This window comes from Balaenoptera borealis (assembly GCF_965194805.1).
Source record: "Balaenoptera borealis genome assembly, chromosome: 8".
NCBI lineage: Eukaryota > Metazoa > Chordata > Mammalia > Artiodactyla > Balaenopteridae > Balaenoptera > Balaenoptera borealis.
Genome location: NC_138865.1, coordinates 60149385 through 60170551, shown reverse-complemented (window position 1 = coordinate 60170551; position 21167 = coordinate 60149385).

Here is a 21167-nt window from a genome sequence, read left to right as displayed (position 1 = left end):
AAATGTGTGTATACATAATATATTTTCATTTGAATCTTTGGCTACTTCAAAAATAATCTTCAGAATAGAGATTGGAAAAGGTAGTGATTGGAAGGGGGGAGTGAGTTTTCTGGAAATGTCCTCCTTGGCTCGCATGATCACTTTGTGATAATCCATTAAGCTGTAATTTGTTTATTTTTCTGTATTCTTGAGTCATATTGCACATTAAAAAGGTTTAAAAAGATGTACGTATTACATATTCTGTACTCCTTTGCACTGAGTTTTCTTCAAACCTGATAAAAGACAGTGCATTGTCTCACTTCCTGTTCAGGTCAGCTGCCTCATTTTCCTTCAAACCAGCTTACAGGCCCGTTCTATCATTTAAAATATTTTCAGTTGCAAGTAACAGAAGGGCCATTCAAACAGACAAGCAAGAATTTTTCTGTTCACAGCACGTCAAATCCAGAGGTAGATCATGTTTCCAAAAAGGTTCTGATCAGCTCTTCTGCTGCTGCTTCTTGCAGCCACGGGCTGCTTCTTCTGTGGTTCAGGCTTATCTTCTGCCTGGCTTCCCTCACGACTCCAAAGTGGCTCTCGGCAGCTACCAAGGTCACATGCTGTCTCAAGTTCATTCCCAAGCTGTGTGAAAAAGCAGCGTTTCTGACTTTCTCTCTGATTGGAACTACTTAGATGATGTAACCCCTACAGTAACCCCAGGGTCAAGGGAGATCGCTTTACCTTGACTGCATCAACAGACCCATGCCATCTCAGAAGGTGAGCACAGCAGCAACCCCACTTAAAGGGCATGGGGGTTGGTTTATAATGGAGACTGATGAAATGGCTTGGGGTAGCAAATCAATTTACACATCACTACTTTAACTTGAACTGGTGACATAAAACCATTTATAGTAACAGATAAAGCCATTATTAGCTGTTGGAACCAAGAGCAAATTACTTGAATATTTGACTGAGTCACTCATTCCTTTATACAACAGAATTTTGCTTGAAACTTCTATGTAGACAGCTATTAGTACTTAAGTTTTGGGACACAAAGAGCCCAATAAGTGGCTATGGTAGAGTGGTGGCAATGGTGAGCATGTGAAAAACAACTAGAATGCACATCAACGTTTGCCCAGTGGTATCAAAACTTGTGGGACTCCCGCTATGCAAAGCATCAAAGCAATTTCACCCTCCTCTACAATTTGCCCTTGAATTTGCCCTGAATCATGTGGCCTCTGTTATTATTCAAGTATAGCTATAATAATTTTACTCAGAACAAATTCGTGACTTATTTTACGTACTTTCTGTGGATCCAAATAAATAGATCCTAAAATATGTTACAAATCAACCACCCCCAATAGCATTTTCTAATTATAAAACAAATGACTATTTATTAAAAATCAGGCTTCTCTTAATAACAAGTTAATGAGTGATATTTCAGTAAGTGATTGTTTCTATTTTTATACATTACTTTTGGATAAAATAACATATAATATCAATTGAAACATGTATTTGCCTCAAAGGAAAATCGCAATTTATTTCCTCGCCTGCACACAATCTCCTACAGGTCTAAGCTTGATTATATGAAGATGATAAATTAATGTTTGATTAATCAGTACTGTTAAAAGGTCTGAATTTATTTTTCTAAACAAATCATTTTTATAAAATTTCAGGGTTAATGATCCATGGATCTTAATGAGCGATTTTCTTGATACTGTCAGAGATTTTTGTCAGTTAAAGTAAAATAGCATTATTATTCATTGATACTTAACAAGAGAGAAAAAAAATTTTTTAAATATTCCTATTGGGACTTCCCTGGTGGTCCAGTGGTTAAGAATCCATCTTGCAATGCAGGAAACACCGGTTCAATCCCTGGTCAGGGAACTAAGATCCCATAGGCCACGGGGTAACTAAGCTTCTGTAATTAACCACCAATGAACACAATCAACTCTGGCAAATGCTATCATACTTTTCACTGATTGCTCAATTTAGTGTTCAGATCAAAGTCTACTGCCCATTAAACACGCGGATATCATTATCTCTACCTACAAATTTATTTGTACTTTTCATCTTTAAATTCCATTCCAGGAATAAAGATATTAACCATGGAATTCTTTTTTCTTCATGTCACTGATTAAGTGACATATGTGATGAAAGTTTTTAAAACAGCTAATTTATCACGCAGCTGTGGTACATTGTAGAATGTTTTGACGAACGGCCTATTTTACAGAATTTCATAATACAGAAAGAGCTTTAGTGAATAATGATAATTTAGTTAATAGGCCTCATAAATATAATAGAGTCAAAAGAAAACACTTGACTCCAAACTCCTGACCTCCAAAAATAGGCCCTGCCCATCTCAGTGTTCCACATCTCTGTAAACAGCACCACCACTCACCCAGTGGCTTCGGCCCACAGCTTTGGAATCATTCCTAGTGCATCTCTTTCTCAAAGTCCTTATTAAAATGTGACTAATAATATTATGGCAAAAGGCCCATCTTCCTCCAGTATTGCTTCCTCTGATGCATTGTTTATTGACAACAAAGCAAACTTATGAAAAGAAGCAAATCTGATCATGTTAACACCACCTCCTTATTAATTAAATATTCTTAAATAGATCCCTATAACCGAAAGAATAAAGTCCATTCTTCTTAGTGTAACATAAAGGGCCTTTCATAAAGCCTGCCTCTCCCATCTCATCTCTCATCATAATGCACTCAAGCTGTTCGCATCAGCCATCCAACTAGCCTAGGCTCTTTGTATTTCTCTGAACGGGCCAAGCTCTTCTGCTTCTAGGACTTTATATATGAATTTCTCTTTTCTTAGCTTGCCCTTCCCCACACTTCTCTACTTCATTCATGTTTATCTTTCAAAAACCCATCCAAATACCACTTCTTCCCAGAATCCTTTGTTGACATCCTAAATCTGAGCGAGCTAGATGGCATAGCGCTCAGTGGCTCTTCTATTAGCATTTTTACACTCTGATAACTGTTTACATGTCCATTTCCATTCTTAACTGTAAGTTTCTTATGAGCAAAAACTGTCTGTCTGAACTTCACATACAAATCATCAAGCATAGAACCTGATACATATTAGGCATCCAACTCTTCTGAAAGGGAGAAAAGATGGGAGAGAGGAAAAAGCAAACCGTGAGCTTTACACAGTCTCAAGTATCTGGAGTTATAATCCTATATTGCAACTGGGAAAGCTATGATTTCCTAGGGTGTTTAACACAAAGGAGCCACAGGAATTAGTTACGACGTGAAGAGTGGAAGGAAGTACTCTTCCTCCAGGCTTTAAGATTCTCTGAGAAGAACCACATCAGACTAGCAAACCCAATTCTCCTATCCAATGAAAAGGCCAGTACCATTCATGAGTGATGCTAATAATTTCCCTGTTCCAAAGAGACAAGAGCTAACAGCATACCAAAATTCCAGGAAAAGAGCACTTAAATGACACAACCCTGGATAGCCATGGACCTGCTTTATGACCCAGCTGTTTCTCTACCAACGATCATTCGAGAAAGGGACATGATATTATTAAGAAAACAACAGTCAGTATCCCCAAATTTCCCTCATTTTGTGTAATAGCAAGGAACTCAATTAATGAAAATTATACACAATTTCCCAAAATGATTAAAGATAATTTTCTAAGAAAAAATGTTCCAGCTAATTATTACTCCTGAAAGGTGCCAGAAGTTCCATTTGTATTCTACTTCTTCAGTTATTTCTGATTAAATTTACTCTTTCTTAAGTACCAGCCCTGACGATAAAAATATGAGAAAATTATCATTAAATCCTTTACTATAGTGTGTCAGGTATCTATTGCTATAAAAAATGACCCCAAACTTACAATTTAAAATAACAAACATTTTTACCTTACATTTTCTGTGCATTAGAAAATTGGAAGTGGCTTACCTTAGTGGTTCTGGCTCAGTCTCTCTCATGAGGTTGCATGGCAACACGTCACCTTGGGCTGAACTTACCTGAAGGTTGGAGTAGGGTTGGAAGATCCACCACAAAGATGATTCATTCACATGCTTTTGGCAGAAGGCCTCAGTTTTTTGCCATGTGGACCTCTTCACTGGGCTGTTTGAGGGTCCTTATCACACTCCTGAGAGTAAGGGATGCGAGAGAGAGAGCAAAGAGGAAACACAATACCTTTTATGACCTATTATAGAAAATGGCATACAGTCATTTCTGATATATCCTATTCATTAGAAATAAGTCACTAAGTCCATTCTATAGGCAAGGGGAGCCAAATTAAGCTCCACATTTTGAAAGAAGAAATATCAAAGAATTTGTACACATATTTTAAGACCAGCACATATGATTAATATTAAAGCAATATTGTTTTTTACTTGCACGGTGTTTCAGCTTCATTAAGCCTACTTCGAGAATGAAACCATCAAATGATAGCATGCATTCTATGAAAACACAGTCTCCAAAATGACATTTTGGGATAAACTTCTTTTATTAGTGTGTATCTGCCTCTATTTGCAATGAGTGATACAAGGGGGGGAAAAGTACATAGCTATTTCCTCTCTATCCTCAGCCTAAAAAGAGCATCAGATCCATTCAATCCTCTATGCCACCCCTTTACTTCCAAAGTTTAAAATATCTGGATGAGAAGACTGATCATTTGATAGTGAATACACAACAAATAAAAAGTAACCTGAATGAGACTTTCCATTGGTATTTCTGGTTGGTGGGTGTGAGGAGTTTGTGGTGAAGATTTTTAAACTATCATTTCCTCCTCCCCTCCAGCTCATTTTCCCTTCTCCCTTCTTCTTTTTCTTTTCCTCCCTACTCCCTAACCCCAACCCACTTCCTTTCATTGAGAAACAAGATTTCAGCTGACATACCCAACAGAAGGGTAACAGGGTAGCAATTCTGAGCCTGAGCTTTTAGCTGCCCTCTGCCTCAGTTTATACCAGTCATACAAATTAAGTGACTTGTTTGTTGGCCACCTGTCTATCTTGCCCTTGAGGACATTTTTCTTTCAACCACTTCTAAGCTCTCTGCAGGTCAGGATCCTGGTTGACACTCCGACCTTTGTCTCTTATGACAGCAAATGCACACATTTTGCTCTTCACCTCTACTCTGCTGTCTCAGGTTCTTTCACCCCCAATAGCATCAAGGAGCTCAGTCAGTCCTGTACTAGCGTCTTCTCCAGACCCTCTGCAGAACATAACTGGCTGGTGGGTTTTCTAGCTGTGTATAATATATCTTCTCTAACAGGTCAAATTCTCTAAGGTGCTTGATCCTTTCCTCCTCCATTTGCCACCGTTTCTGGCTTTTCTACTTCAGCTAGTGTAGCCCTTTACTTGGTCGAAGCATCCAAGAACTTGGAATCTTCCAGGTTCATCCTAGCAGTGTGTCAGTTGTATCCCCCAGAGTCCTTGCCAGGGCATTAAATCCTATATCACAGGAAAGTGCTTCCATCTTGATAAACTCTAAACTAACTTTGTTTCCTTGATCCAGCATTCCTAAAATCTAGATTCAGATATATTCTGCACTGTCTTCATATTAGATCTCAAGCTCCTAGAGCATGAGATCCCTTTCCTCCCCATAGCTTCCCCATAGCACCTCTGGCCAAGTACTTTTTGTGACTTTACCTTAGTTAGCGGTCTGCTGGCAGGAGTGGAGAGGAGATTAGCTTCTGAGGAGTTACGCGTAGTCTCGCAAGGCAGAGGCCTCTGTATCCTCTTCGGGTGAGGGAGGAGCATTAGGCTTAATTTGGGAAGGATGGGCTACTTTTGTAGGCCAAGAGGATTCACGGGAAAATATGGACTTAAAAATTTCAGTGCATCAACCCAGATGTCTCCACCCCAGGTCTCAGGGTGCCTTTCACACCCACAATAGTCCTAACCTTGATGTGCATTCTCAATGTACTTCAAATCTCTACCTCCCTTTTAATTAAGTCCTTGGCCACATAGCGTTTTCTGCCTGGGCTGCAGAGGATGAAAGACTATTTGTGTGGTCCAAGAGGTCCTCTGGCTTTCACACTTGGCCTTTTAATTGGGGATTAATCACCCCCAGGCATTCCTTAACTTCTTCCAATGTCGACTGCCTTCAGCAATAGCCATGCACCTTCACAGTCCTTATAAATACTAACCCTAAACCAATTTCACCTGCCATTGCATTCATTTACACTTGTATCCCATTGCTTTTCAGCACTGATGAAAATTGGTACAGCACAGGTGATGTGATTCTCACTTCCAGCCAACCAGTGGGCAATCCAGCCAAAGTGTGATTTTAGAATATGCTTCTTCAAACAACTTCTAGTGCCAAATGTCTATGTGAGGCTCCCCCAGGAAACTGATTCTGAAACAGAAATTTGCACACGTGTAGTTTCTTGGAGTTCTCTCAGGAACACTACCTGCAAGGGAAGGAGAGAAGCAGGACCGAGTAGAGGGAAAGGCTGAACTGCCACACAGTTGCAACACAGACTTCAGCCACCCCCTCAGGGAGCTTTGGAGCTGGAATAGACATTCGAAATGGTTGTGAACTGAGGCAAGACAGCCCAGTCTGCACCCCTAATCATTGGTATGGGCTGACCTCTCCCTACAAGGGGCCCGAGCATGGGCTTGCGAGTTCCTAAAGTAGAGAATGCCTGAAGAGGGACTCACCTGTGAGCTGTCTTTGGCCAAGACATCAAGTAGCTGAGCAAGTGAGAGCTGCGTGGAAGGAGGGGGAAGAAATAGATCTGAGTAACAAAGCACTTCTACAGGTACTATGCTCCCTGAAATAGGCACAATTAAAGTATCATGAAAGCTAAGAACGGAATAAGGGAGCCTTGTAAATAAAGGATGTTGTAGCACAGGTGTAGAAAAGCATAATTTTTAAAATTGAAGTATAGTTTATTTACAATGTTGTGTTAGTTTCTGGTGTAGAGCAAAGTGATTCAGTTATACGTGTATGTATATTCTTGGTTATATTCTTTTCCATCACAGTTTATTACAAGTTATTGAATACAGTTCCCTGTGTCATACAGTAGGACCTTGTTGTTTATCCATTTTATATATAGTAGTGGGTATATGTTAGTCCCAAACTCCTAATTTATCCCTCCCTGCCCCCTTTCCCCTTTGGTAAGCATGAGTTTTTTTTTCCCCCTATGTCTGTGAGTCTATTTCTGATTTGTAAATAGGTTCATTTGTACAGCAAAGTGATTCAGTTATACATATCCTTATATTCATTCTTTTTTAGATTTTTTTCTCTTATAGGTTATTCACAGAATATTGAGTAGAGTTCCTTGTGCTATATAGTGTGTCCTTGTTGGTTATGTATCTTATATATAGCAGTGTGTATATGTTCATCCCAAGCTCCTGATTTATCCCTCCCTCCCATGTTTCCCCTTTGGTAACCATAGTTTGTTTTTGATATCCGTAAGTCTGTTTCTGTTTTGTAAATAAGTTCATTCGTATCATTTTTAATTAGATTTCACATATAAGTGATATATATTTGTCTTTCTCTGTCTGACTTACTTCACATAGGATAATAATCTCCAGGTCCATCCATGCTGCTGCAAATGGCATTATTTCATTCTTTTTTTATGGCTGAGTAGTATTCCATTGTTATATATATATATGTATATATACATATATATATATACATATATATATATATATATATGCCACATCTTTATCCATTCATCTGCTGATGGACATTTAGGTTGCTTCCATGTCTCGGCTACTGTAAATAGTGCTACTATGAACATTGGGGTGCATGTATCTTTTAGAATTAAAGTTTTCTCCAGATATATACCCAGGAGTGGGATTGCTGTATCGTATGGTAACTCTACTTTAAGATTTTTAAGGAACCTCCACACTGTTCTCCATAGTGGCTGCACTAATTTACATTCCCACCAACAGTGGAGGAGGGTTCCCTTTTCTCCACACCCTCTCCAGCATTTATTATTTGTAGACTTTTTAATGATGGCCATTCTGAGTTTTTTGACAAGTAAGAATGAATAGTTCATTTGGGCTGGAAATAAAAAAATCAATGAAAGGGTATAAGTGAAATATGCCAGCAGTATAGCATGTATAAGTGAGAAATAAGGCAATTAGATCAAGGTGGGAAGGGCTATGGTTAACAGAGGAAGGAGCTTGGGCTCTATTTATAGTAGTCAATAGGAAACTTTTTTGAATTGAAGATGACACAAAACATTTTTCTGATATATTCAAATATAATCTAATGATGGCTCAATTTCAGTTTATAACACATCTTTATACGTTTTAAAAGATGTTTCCAATACTTTTACCTCCTCTATTTCTTCTTTCCTTGTACATTATATACGTTGCACACTTCTTTAATAGCAGCAAAAAAAGAATTGAGTTCCTGGTTGCCTTGTGAAAAAGGGATTTGCATAGTAACAGCCTTCCAGGAACAATATATTTGGCAGTTTTGAATAAGCAATAACATGTGATCGTTTTCATAATGTTCTCCAATTATCTGAGAAGTATAAAAACCATTACTTGAGTCATTGAAGTTAGAATGAACATTAGGGTATTCACTCTAGGCAGAAAATGTTTCCGTTGGCAAAATGCTGAAACAGTTGATCTCATAATTATGTAACTCCTCATTTCTATTTAGCTAAACTTTATTTAAATTAATATGACTTTTTGCCTGTTCCCTTGGAATACCAACCTCTAAAGACATTTGGTAGCTACACGGTGTAATCTAACAGAGCACTTACTGAATTTCTATGTCTTCTGATTTTGCCTTTAGTTCAGGATGTGCTGACATAACTTCCTATAACTCCACCTCTGCTTTACTTTGGAACACCATGATAATCAGCAATTTCTAAAAACTGCTTTCTAAATGGTAAGAAATGCGGTATTTCAACATTAAGAGCAAGAAAACTAACAGTGCCAGCAAGTTTACTTTCTCATGCTCTGTTTCTCGTAACTGGAACCAAAGCATGATTCAAGTTGGAATATCTTGACAAATTACCTGCGTATTTTACATTTATTAATAATAATGACATACATGCCAGAACAAGGTTCTCAGGTTTGTCCCTCCCCACATTTACCCCTTGTGGGGAGACGATTTGTTAGCATACTGACCTCAAAGTTGTACAATGAGAAGCTGTCTGTACTGATATATTAGCAAGAATATAACTTGTTTTATTAGCATTTCATCCTGAAGATGCAACTTGCTGAGAAATAGAACTTGCATATATAACTTCAAGGAATGAAAGCTTATCAGAAGGGTAGTGGGAGTGGGGAGCCTATCAAGAACAGAAACAAGTCTGGGACTGTAAGGCAGCCAGAAATAAACAGTAAGAAATGTTTGCATGATCCTCTGGACAGTAAGTGTACACCTGACCAACTTCCAGGAAATTGAGGTCCTTTCTGGAGATGTTTTTCATCATATGGGTATCCAGGCAGAGTCTCACTTACTTATATAGTGCTTTACAGTCCCTGAAGCACATTCACACATTTCTCTCCTCTGACCATTATGATAACCCCATAGCATAGGAAGAACAGGGATGATTCCACCATATACAGATGGGAAAAGCGAACCCAAACAACTTATCCAAAATGAAGTAATTACTAAGTAGCAGCAGAATCAATATTAAGCTGAAGTCACCTCTTTCAAACTGTGCTAATTTCACTCTTCCATAGTCTCTCTGATTTTGAGAGTTTAGTTATTTGATTGACTTAAATTGTAAGTTAGTAGAAAAGGCAGATCTAAGATTCTCTTCTGCTTATCCTTTGAAAAATAACTATTTAAGGAATGATTTAGTGCTTTTGATTACATCACTCTTTTCAAGATCAGAAACACAAAACCAAATCAAAATCCCCAACTTAAAATGAAAACCTCCATAGAGCATCATACTATTTACTGCTTTCCCCAAATTGTGACTCTGATCATAATTTTTCAAAACAGCTGGCCTGGACTCATCAAAATTGCATGACTAAAGACTACAAAAGGAGTGACTACTTTGGATTAATGGAGACAAAGACACATGGCATCTTAAATGCCATGTATGTCTGTACCCTGGATCAGGTAGGAAAAAAAACATTGTTGGGACAATTGCAGAAATTTGAATAGGGACTTTACATTTGATATTATTGTAGTGAGGTAAAATTTCCTGAGAGTGATGATGGAAAGTAGGAGAATGCCCTTAAAGGCTAGATGCTGAAGTATATCGAGGTGAAGCTTCGTGATGTCTACAAATTACTTACAAATGGTTCAGTGAAAATTATATAAATATGTCCATGTATACAGACACACACAAGTTTGTGTGTGTGTGTGTATGTGCATGTGTGTGTGCATGGAGAGAGAGAAAGCAAATGTGGCAAAAAGGTAGCACATGAGTCCAGGTAAAGGATGATATATGGATATTCTTTGTATTATTCTTTCAACTTTTCTGTTGGTCTGAAATCTCAACACAAGGAGTATGGCAAAAATAGAAACATAACCACAATAAGTTTTTTAATAAACTGTTAAATTGATTTTATAGTAATTTTGTATAAATTATCAATAATACTTGGAAATTTGATGAAGATGCTACATAGTGTTGGATTTCTGTACAAATGGGCAAAACTTACTTTATGCGTTAGGATAGTCTTACTTTATATTGTTATTTATAGCATGAATATTAAGCTTTTACTTTAGTAGTAAAAAATAAATAAGAATATGAGAAGAGGAATGAGAGAAAAAAGAAAAAGAAGGAAAAGCATATTTCTGTGTTTTCATTTATTAGTTCTATATCTAGGTAAATTTCAGCCATTTTTCAAGAATCATCTCCAATACCACTTACTACAAAAGGCCATAAATAAAGGCCCGTATCTTCCTGCCTTTCCCTCTTTCTTTCTACCTTTGGGATTCTCTGTCATCTCATGATATAGTCCCTATGACATTGGGCATAAAGTGAAGTGGTTAAAAATTCTATCTCCAGCTACTGTTGCTGAGGAAACTTTGAATGATATAACCAGACATTTCTGGCTAAATTCTGGCGGTATTAGATTACACCTCCTCTTCTAGCAATCCCACAGCATCATTCACCTCCGTTCACATGCCTGGAAGTTTTTGTTTTGTAACTGAGAAATGAAAAAAAAAAAAAGAAAGGTCCAGAAAAAAAATAGGGAGAATGGGTAGAAGGCTCTGTTATTTATTCCCTCTTCAGCCCTCTGGTCAGAGCTTGATAAGTATTAAGTCCCAAAATCCATAAGTTTTCAAATGTTTTCAAAAAAAAAAAAAATTTTGAGTCTCCAGAAACAAGAAGGGATAAGCTGAGGAGGTGATTGGCACAGAAGGGGAAGAAGGACCTCCCTTGTACCTCTGAATGGAATCTAGAACCCCGTTGGCATCATGAAAAAGAAAGAGAGGGAACATCGAGAAACAGAACTGTGACCTGAACACTGGCATTGGCATAACTGATGAGGCTTTTCTGAGTAACTTTACAGGTAAAGGACAGGGACTAATGGAAATCAGAGCAAAAAAGAAAGAAGAGGAAAGACGTGACTACATGACTGCAGCTAACAGAGTGATCTGTGGGCACATGTAAGGGGCTCCTTTGGGGCCTCCTCTGCAGAGGTCCTGCTTTCATTTGGGTGTAGGCTAGCTATAGAACAAACCTTTGTGTGACAGTGATGTCTCGCCGCAAGAACCAGGATCCCGTACAATGGCTGGGTTTTATTTTTAACTCAAGTTCCCAATGGGAATTTGCTTTTCCCACTGACATAAGTCCTCCTATCACCAGAGAATTAAGAGAACAATGAACCTGCTGGGAAAATGTCTCCATCTGAGAGCAGAAACACACAGAAAATTCTAAAAAGGTGGGGAGGCCAGAGAGCTGCAGCCTGCACAGAATTATTATTAACAAATTTAGCAAGCAGTCACTATTCAGCAGAATCTATTAAAAGGAAGAATATCCTCCAACATCACTGATAAAGCCTCCTTAAATAAAGACGGTACTTAGAGCAGTTGCAAAGTCAAAAAGAAACGACCTCCTGGGGTTACAAAGAAAGGTCTCAAAGCACGAGGCTGACATCCCAGAAACGACAGAAACATGGAACACACCAGAACAAAACCCAGAAGCTAGAAAAGGAACTCTTCCTTGAAAAGCATTACAACATGTAACCTAGGGGTTAAGAAAAGAGCCTCAACAACCAGCCTGCCTGGCTTTGAACTCTCGCTGTGCCATTGATCATCTGTGTGGCCTCAGAGAAAATATTTATGCTTTCAGTGCCTCAGTTTCCCCCTCTGAACAATGGATATAATAATAGACTCTGCCTCGTGGTTTGCTGTGAGAATTAAGTTAGTTAATTTTTCTAAACAGTGCCTGTTCGGAAACAAGTGATAGCTTTTATTAGATATTAAATATTGTTGGTGACAAGTAACGAGGCATTGAATATTTTCAAACATCACCTATTTCTGGAAGAGCGGGGGAGCCTTAAATAATCTTGGCAGAACCTATTAAATGTCTACAGTGTGTGGCAATACATGGAAACTACCATGGAGAAGGGGAATGCTATGACAGTTTCTGATGATCCCCTTCTCTAACAATGTCCAGACCTCCATTCAGATCTTTGCAAGCTTGGGATGTACCTGAGGCAAGGGTCAGATGCATTTTGGTGCAAATGAGTTAGGCTCTGTCTCATTTGCCCTTCCTTACTTTCTACCGTATTTGACTTTGCTTTCAGTACATAAATTAAGTAGATCTAATATCCCAATCTTCAGGAAAGATAGAAAATTAGCAGAGTGAGATTTTGAATATTTGCTAAGTAGAATTAGATACATGCTGATTGAGTTTAATAAAAGGTGAGATATCCTACTGTTCCAGTTATCTCTAGCTGCACAGCAAACCAAAAAAAAAAAAAAAACCCTAGTGGTGTAGAATAACATCAATCAGTTATTAGTATTATCTTCCACAGTTCTGAATATGGGCTCCGCAAAGTAGTTTTCCATCATGTGGTGACTGTCATATAGTGGTGAGGCTGAATTCACCTAGATGACTTTCTCACTCACCTGTTTGGTGACTGATGCTGGCGGTTGCTGTAACTTCAGCTGGAACCATCTATCTGAACACCTACACACGGCCCCTCCCACCATGGAGGCTGGATCCCAAGAGCAAGTCACAAGAGACTGAGAACCAGGTGGACACTATATATATTTTTTTTTTGGTCTAGCCCCAGAAGTTAGTTACTTTCCTCTCATTTTACAAAATCCAACCCCTTTTAGATTAAGGAAAATAGACTCCATAAGATCACTGCAGGAAACTTTTAAACGGATGGAATTTTAATGTAGCAACAATAACATGGGAAAATAAAGAACTACCAAGACATCTAAGAAAAACAGGAAATTTGGGATCTTTAGAAAAATAAAAGGGTTTACACAATGTGTGTGTATGTGTGCACTCGTGCACACAACTATCAGTGGCGTTATGCATAAACTCAGGCTGATTATTGTAATCACTCTACAGCTTCATGAAAGAGCACATTTTGGCCAGATTATCCTTCCTTTACTCTGTATTAAGTGAGAAAGGATGAATTAAGCCAAGGCAAATAAAGTTTTGAAGAATATATCATTTCTGTAAATGGAAAATATATATGCTTCTGGAACTTCTGGAAGACAGTGACAGGAGAAGCATCAAGAAACCCTTGTAAAGTTTTAATGAAATTGAATCAATTTTCCAAGCAAGAGCAAGAAGGAAAAAAATAGGAAAATGCCAAATTTTGATAGGAATATATATATAATCCTGCTAATTTAAGGAAAACATTTATGAATCAGTTCTTTTCTGACTGAAATAAGTCATTGGTCTACTGGGTGTGGGGAGGGTGGTCTGGAGAACTTATTCAATAGCATACCTAGAAGCTGGCCCCAGAACTTGCTAAAAACTTGCTATGTAGGTACTCTGTTAGGTTTGTCACATAACAGCCCAGCTCCAGGTCTGGGAGACAGCAGCCAGAGCAAGTATGATGAAGTTAATATAAATTCTCAAAAACTAACTCTCTTCCTCAAACAATTAGAATAGAATGCTTTGTGTTCAAACACCTACGTGGGCCTTTAAAAAAATGTAGCAATGCAAGAGAAATGCAGCCAAGTGCTGAGAAGAAAACCCTTCCCACCCAAATATGCTGACGTTTAGGAAAGGCAGAAAATAGCTGCTTTAGATACAAACAAGACTAAAAATAGTTACTGTAATAAATAAGAGGAGAACAAAGCAATAAGAAGACAGTGAAACTAAATTGCAATAACAGAAGTAAAATCAGTGTTGAAAGCAGTAAATAACCTGAGATTCTGAACATCAAAAGGAGACTGAAGAGGCTAAAATGAATGATGAATGAGTACATTCAGAAGGCAGATGATATTAGTACAGATTGAGAAAGATGAGAGTTGATCTACAAGTAACAAGTATTCTTCCCAGAAAGGAAGCAATGATGAAAATCTAAGAGAGAAAACTCCCAATTTGAGAAAAAACCCTCAAATTGGAAATTGAGAGGACTCACAGTATTTGAGAAAAATAACTGAATAGAGATTAACTCCAACATATGATCTAATGAAAATTTACATTTTGAGAATGAAGAATACATCCTGAAATCTTACATCCATAATAAAAGAAAAAGACACCATATTTTCACTTCAGTAATAAAATGATACCAAAGAAAATGCTCCCATGAAGTTTAGAGAAAAAATAGTCATGCTACATGGATTACATACCCAGCCAAGGTGATAATTTCAGATGTGAATAAAAAGACAATTTCAGATATGCTACCCAGGTTATTTATTTTATTTAAAATGGCTTATGCATTTTTATCAAAGTAAGAAGAACTGAATTTAGAAGTCACTGAAGATTGGGAAGTTTTAATAGCAAAAAGATGGTAGTAAGCATTAAAAACAAATATAGATAAATTATATGGAAAAGTTAAAATTATACACTAAAAACTGAAGCTCATAAATAGTATCATGCCTATAATAAAGTATGTAAAATTTTAATAACTATTAAAATTAATTATGTAAAAAATTAACGTGATCTGTGTCCCAAGATTAAATAGTAATCTGAAATTAAAATATAGCACTACATTCCTAACATTTCATTAAGTAGAGTACAAACTAACATTTTAATAATTAGGTTACTATAGATTTATGATAATTTAGACCAAATGTTTATCTTCCAAACCACAAAAGAAATAAAAGTAGATAAAGCATTTTCTAGCCAGAGAAGTACTAAGTACTAAGTAAATTTTAAATGAAAACAATAAAATAAATCATACTATAAATTGACAAAAATAAGACACTGTCTGGATAAGTCAGGTTGGCTTTAAAACAGCATCCAATAACTTGCTATAAACAGAGGGACACTCAGAACAGAACGATACAGAAAGGCTTTGAATTAACAGATGAATAAATTTGTCCGAGCAAACATGAACATATAGTAATCAAGGTAGAATTAAAAGCAATAAAGCTTAAACCAGGATAAAAGGGCTGTTTTATATTGATAAAGTCAGTTGAGCTTTTAATCAAGGGGAAATAAACAGAAATACAGCAGAATTTTAAGATACTACCAGCTCATGAGAAGTCATACAAGTAAAATATATGTAATATTAGGATATTTAAATAATGGAGTATTATCAAGTTGTTTACCTTACAGAGAATACTCTTTTTTGAATATTTGGAAATACTCTTGTATCACCTACAAATAATAATTATATAAGATACCATAAAATATATTTTAAAATGTATCCTCAGATAATTTATTTGACAAATTCTCATATCACATTTAATAAAGATGGAGGATTAATCTCCAAGATTTACAAGCAGCTCATGCAGCTCAATAACAAAAAAACGAACAACCCAATCCAAAAATGGGCAGAAGACCTAAATAGACATTTCTCCAAAGAAGATATACAGATGGCCTACAGACACATGAAAGAATGCTCAACATCATTAATCATTAGAGAAATGCAAATCAAAACTACAATGAGATATCATCTCACACCGGTCAGAATGGCCATCATCAAAAAATCTAGAAACAATAAATGCTGGAGAGGGTGTGGAGGAAAGGGAACACTCTTGCACTGTTGGTGGGAATGTAAATTGATACAGCCACTATGGAGAACAGTATGGAGGTTCCTTAAAAAACTACAAATAGAACTACCATACGACCCAGCAATCCCACTACTGGGCATATACCCTGAGAAAACCATAGGTCAAAAAGTGTCATGTACCACAATGTTCATTGCAGCTCTATTTACAATAGCCAGGACCTGGAAGCAACCTAAATGTCCATCGACAGACGAATGGATAAAGAAGATGTGGCACATATATACAATGGAATATTACTCAGCCACAAAAAGAAATGAAATGGAGGTATTTGTAATGAGGTGGATGGAGTTAGAGTCTGTCATACAGAGTGAAGTAAGTCAGAAAGAGAAAAACAAATACAGTATGCTAACACATATATACGGAATCTAAGGAAAAAAAAAAAAAAAAAAGGCCATGAAGAACCTGGTGGCAAGACGGGAATAAAGACACAGACCTACTAGAGAATGGACTTGAGGATATGGGGAGGGGGTGGGGTGAGATGTGACAGGGTAAGAGAGTGTCATGGACATATATACACTACCAAATGTAAAATAGATAGCTAGTGGGAAGCAGCCGCATAGCACAGGGAGATCAGCTCGGTGCTTTGTGACCACCTAGAGGGGTGGGATGGGGAGGGTGGGAGGGAGGGAGATGCAAGAGGGAAGAGAAATGGGAACATATTGTATATGTATAACTGATTCACTTTGTTATAAAGCAGAAGCTAACACACTATTGTAAGGCAATTATACTTCAATAAAGATGTTTAAAAAAAATAAATAAATAAATAAAGATGGAGGTTAGTAATTATAAAAAAAATATCAAAGAAGAAAGAATTTTTTTTAAGCACTGAACACTCATGAGTAATATCTAGGAGATGATGCAAGAACATTATTTAGAAAATAATCAAAAGGAGTATTACATTACAAACCAGTGTTATTGTTGACTATAGTAACAAACAAATATATGTCCTCAAATATTTTATTATAAAAATAAAGAAATTACAAAAAGGACAGTCAACCTGAGAAAATATGAAAAAGGAAGTAATAAAAGATAAAAAGAGAAATAAATTAATCCAGGAACTGAGGGGAGAACTAACATAATAAAGTTATAGTAAAACTAACGTGAAAGAAAACCAGGAGTTAATAAAAATCTGAATATAAAAGGAGAAGAAATGAAGAGTACAAAGGATGATTTTAAATGTATAAGCAAATACTAATATAAAAATCTGTCATAAAAGAGATAGAAGAATCTCCTATTGAATAAGTACATATGGAAAATATAAAACAAAATAAATATTCACAATATCCAGGGACTATATTAGTTAATATTCAAACATCCATATGAAGTGAATCAGGAAAATAATTTATAGGCTAATAAGAAAAAAATCATACTTATGTAAATGAAAAAAATCCATTCATAAGAGTCAAGATCCATGCCTAATAATAGTACTATTAAAAATTGGGATAGAAGGGTATTTTTCTCAATATCAAACATCTTTATTCAAAACAAATAATTAACATTATATATGATTTAACAATAGCGTTATTCCTAATATAAAAAGAAACAGAGCAGATATGTTCTCTCTATATCATTTATAAGTAATATTGCTTTGATGATCTGATTAACAGGCCTTGATGCAAAATTGAAAAGCATAAATTATTGAAAGGAAGAAATACAGTTATATGTAATCATCTGCATATGGTTGACTGCACCTCTAGAAAACCCAAAGGAAGTAACTAAAATCTATTATAATTAAATAACTAGGCAAGGTGACAGGACAGGGCTTTCCAAATTTAAAAAAATCTCCAATACATTTCTGCTTTAAATCTTCTCCTTTAAACATGGCCTGCACATTTAAATATGCATAAATATGGGGAGGCTATGATATATTGCTGCTTGGGGCCCATACAAAATTTAGGAAACTCTATTAGTTTCCTAGAGCTGCCATAACAAATTACCATAAACTTGGTGACTTAACACAACAGAAATGTATTCTCTCCCGGTTCTGGGGGCTAGAAGTCTGAAGCAGGACCATGCTCCCCGGCAAGTCTCTAGGGAAGAAACTTTCCTTCCTCCTCTAGCTTCTGGTGGTTGCCAGTCATCCCTGGCATTCATTGGCTTTTAGCTGCATCACTCCAATTTCTGCCTTCATCTTCACACGGCTTTCCTCCCTCTTTGTGTATCTATATCTCTGTACCTCTCCTTATAAGGGTCCCTGTCATTTGGGTTTAAGGCCTATCCCAATCCAGTATGATCTCATCTCAGCTTGATTACATCTGCAAAGACCCTATTTCCAAATAAGGTCACATTCACAGGTTTTGGGTGAATACAAATTTGGGGGAACAGTATTCAAGCCAGTACAGAAAGCATCACTTTCTGTGATACTGGTGGTAGTCAAAAAGGAATAAATTTCCAGTTATAAGACAAAATAATTCCTGGGGATGTAATATACAGTATGGTGAGTAAAGTTAACAATATTGTATTGCATATTTGAAAGTTGCTGAGAGTAGATCTTAAAAGTTCTCATCATAAGAAAAAAAATTTTTGCAACTGTGTGGTAATAGATGTTAACTAAACTTATTGTGGTAGTTATTTCACAATATATACATATATCAAATCATTAATTTGTACACCTAAAACTAATACAATGTCAATCATATCTCAATTAAAAAGAAGAAAACGTCCCTAGTCTGTTTTAATTCCACCTATTTTCATGTATGTCAATCAAATCTCTTGGCTTTGAAACTTGCTCTCAGTTTCTATCTAAGCTCAACTTTCCATAAAGGTCACTTGTGTTTGTATTATTTACAATAGCCTGGACTTTGACTATCTAGATGGAAGTCCCCACATTTGTATATCAGGGCAAGAAAAATACAACTTTAAGAAAGAGACAAATGTCTTACTTTTTTTTGTTTGTTTGTTTTTTTTTACTAGTGGGTCTTAACCTTCACTGTGCATCAGAACTACCTGGTGAAATTTTAAGAACACAGTTGCCTGGGTTCTCACTCTGCCCACTCAGACTCTGATTCCATCAGATGGAAGTGGGGTCTAAGCATTTTCAAGAGCTCCCCACCCCATATGATTCTAATGTACAGGTGAGGTTGAAAGCCACTACCTTATACCTTTAACTGTGCCTCCAGTACACAATGAACAGAATGATCATTTAGAAAATGTGGTCAATGTAGATTCATAACAGTCTCAGAATACATAAACTTAGTCCATATAATTAGCATATAAAAATACATTTAATGAGTATATAAAAAGTACTAATAATTATCCTTTGTTATATACATATATAGTATACATTATAACATATACATTATATATGTAGTATATAAAATGTATAAACACATATACACATATATATTAGATTGATGGCCTCAAATTGCTGATCATCTGTTCTCAATGGAAGTTCACTATAACTAAGATACTAAATAATCAGCTAAGGTTATAGGGTAGCATTTAACCAATCGTTGATCTGTGACACACTATATGGATTACTGGTATTGAGGAAAGGTGGAAATCAATGGTGGCTTCAGTCCTAGGGAAGGTGTTTAGCATTAAGATGGACTGTAAGAGGGTAAGGAAGGCAAAACATAGTCATATTAATATGGCTAAATAGTCAAATCTTTTATTTGCAGAATAAAAAATTAAGTATTTATAGCTAAAAACATTGATAAAATAGGAAAGAGTCCCTGCCCTCTAGGAACTCAGTTTAGTGAAGGAAGCAGTCATGTAAAACAAAACAAAAATTAAAATGCAATGTATTATATAAAAGTAACATTCAGAATATACTAAAATTTAAAATGTGCATACTCTCCAAACTAGAAAACCCATTTAGGGAACTCTAATGAAGTACAGTTCTACGTAAGGATATTTGTACAAGAATATTTATGTGCACATTATTAACAGGGAGGGGAGGGAGGAAAAGAAAAGAAAAGAGAAAAACATAAATCTCCACTAGTAAAAGGCAGATTGAGTAAATTATGGAGCATTCATCTACAGAAAGAATGAGTAATATTCATGAAAATCAAGTTGTAACATAAAGCATATTACATGACCATATTTTGTTAAAAAATAAGAAATATTTTCTTAACTTATTTATATTAGCACGAAGACAGAATAGTTCAAAGCTAGTTGTATTGTGTATACTGCATTACCTTTTTTCAAGTATATATATATATTTTTTGCTTTTGACAAAAAATGTATTACTTCTGTAATTTAAATATTTAATACATTTAAATAAAAACACACACTGTGATAGAAACGTATTCTTACTGAGGTACATACTATGAAAGCAATTATATTTTATGTGGTTATATACTTCTATTTTAAATTGATTGGGACTGTTGTATAGATACCAATAGAATCATAAACTATTTTTAAATCCATATCAGCTGAGATAGAGAGGAGATAATAAAAATATAAAACACCATTTTCAAGGGAATTTGCATATGAGAGGAGATGGAAACTAGATTCAACATACTTTATCTTGTAAATCGGTGATTTTCACCCAAGATTGAAATCATATGGGTCTCACTGTTCTTTCTTCCAAAATATAATGTTTTACCTGTCCATCTTTTTCATCACGACTAAACCATTCAATTTACTGTTGGTGTGTGTGATCAAAGTGCACTGATAGTCAAACACGTGAGTGATTTATAAAAAGCCATCAGAGATTTATACACATATTCTAAGAATGGCCCTTGTTCCAGAAGCTTCAGCCCCTTCTCAGTCCTGAGAGGCAGCAGTGAGCCAAAGAGATTCACCGGAGAGCCTTAAGCTGAGAAAGAAGCAGGAAGAAAAACCTCCAATAATTGCTCCATGACACAGTTAATTATTTTTTCAGAGGTTTTGCCCCTCAATGAATGCTTAAGTGCATGACAATTAGTATCTCACCAGCATCCTTCAAGGCATGGCCATGTTAGACAGAATTTCAGTAACAAAAGAGTCCACTGTTCAGATTCGATGGAGAAGTCAAAAGTTTTACAGACAAGCAAAAGCTAAGAGCATTCAGCACCACCAAACCAGCATTACAACAAATCCTAAATGAACTTCTCTAGGTGAAAAAGAAAAGGCCACATCTAGAATCAAGAAAGTTATGAATGGGAAAGCTCACTGGTAAAGGCAAACATAAAGTAAAGGTAGGAA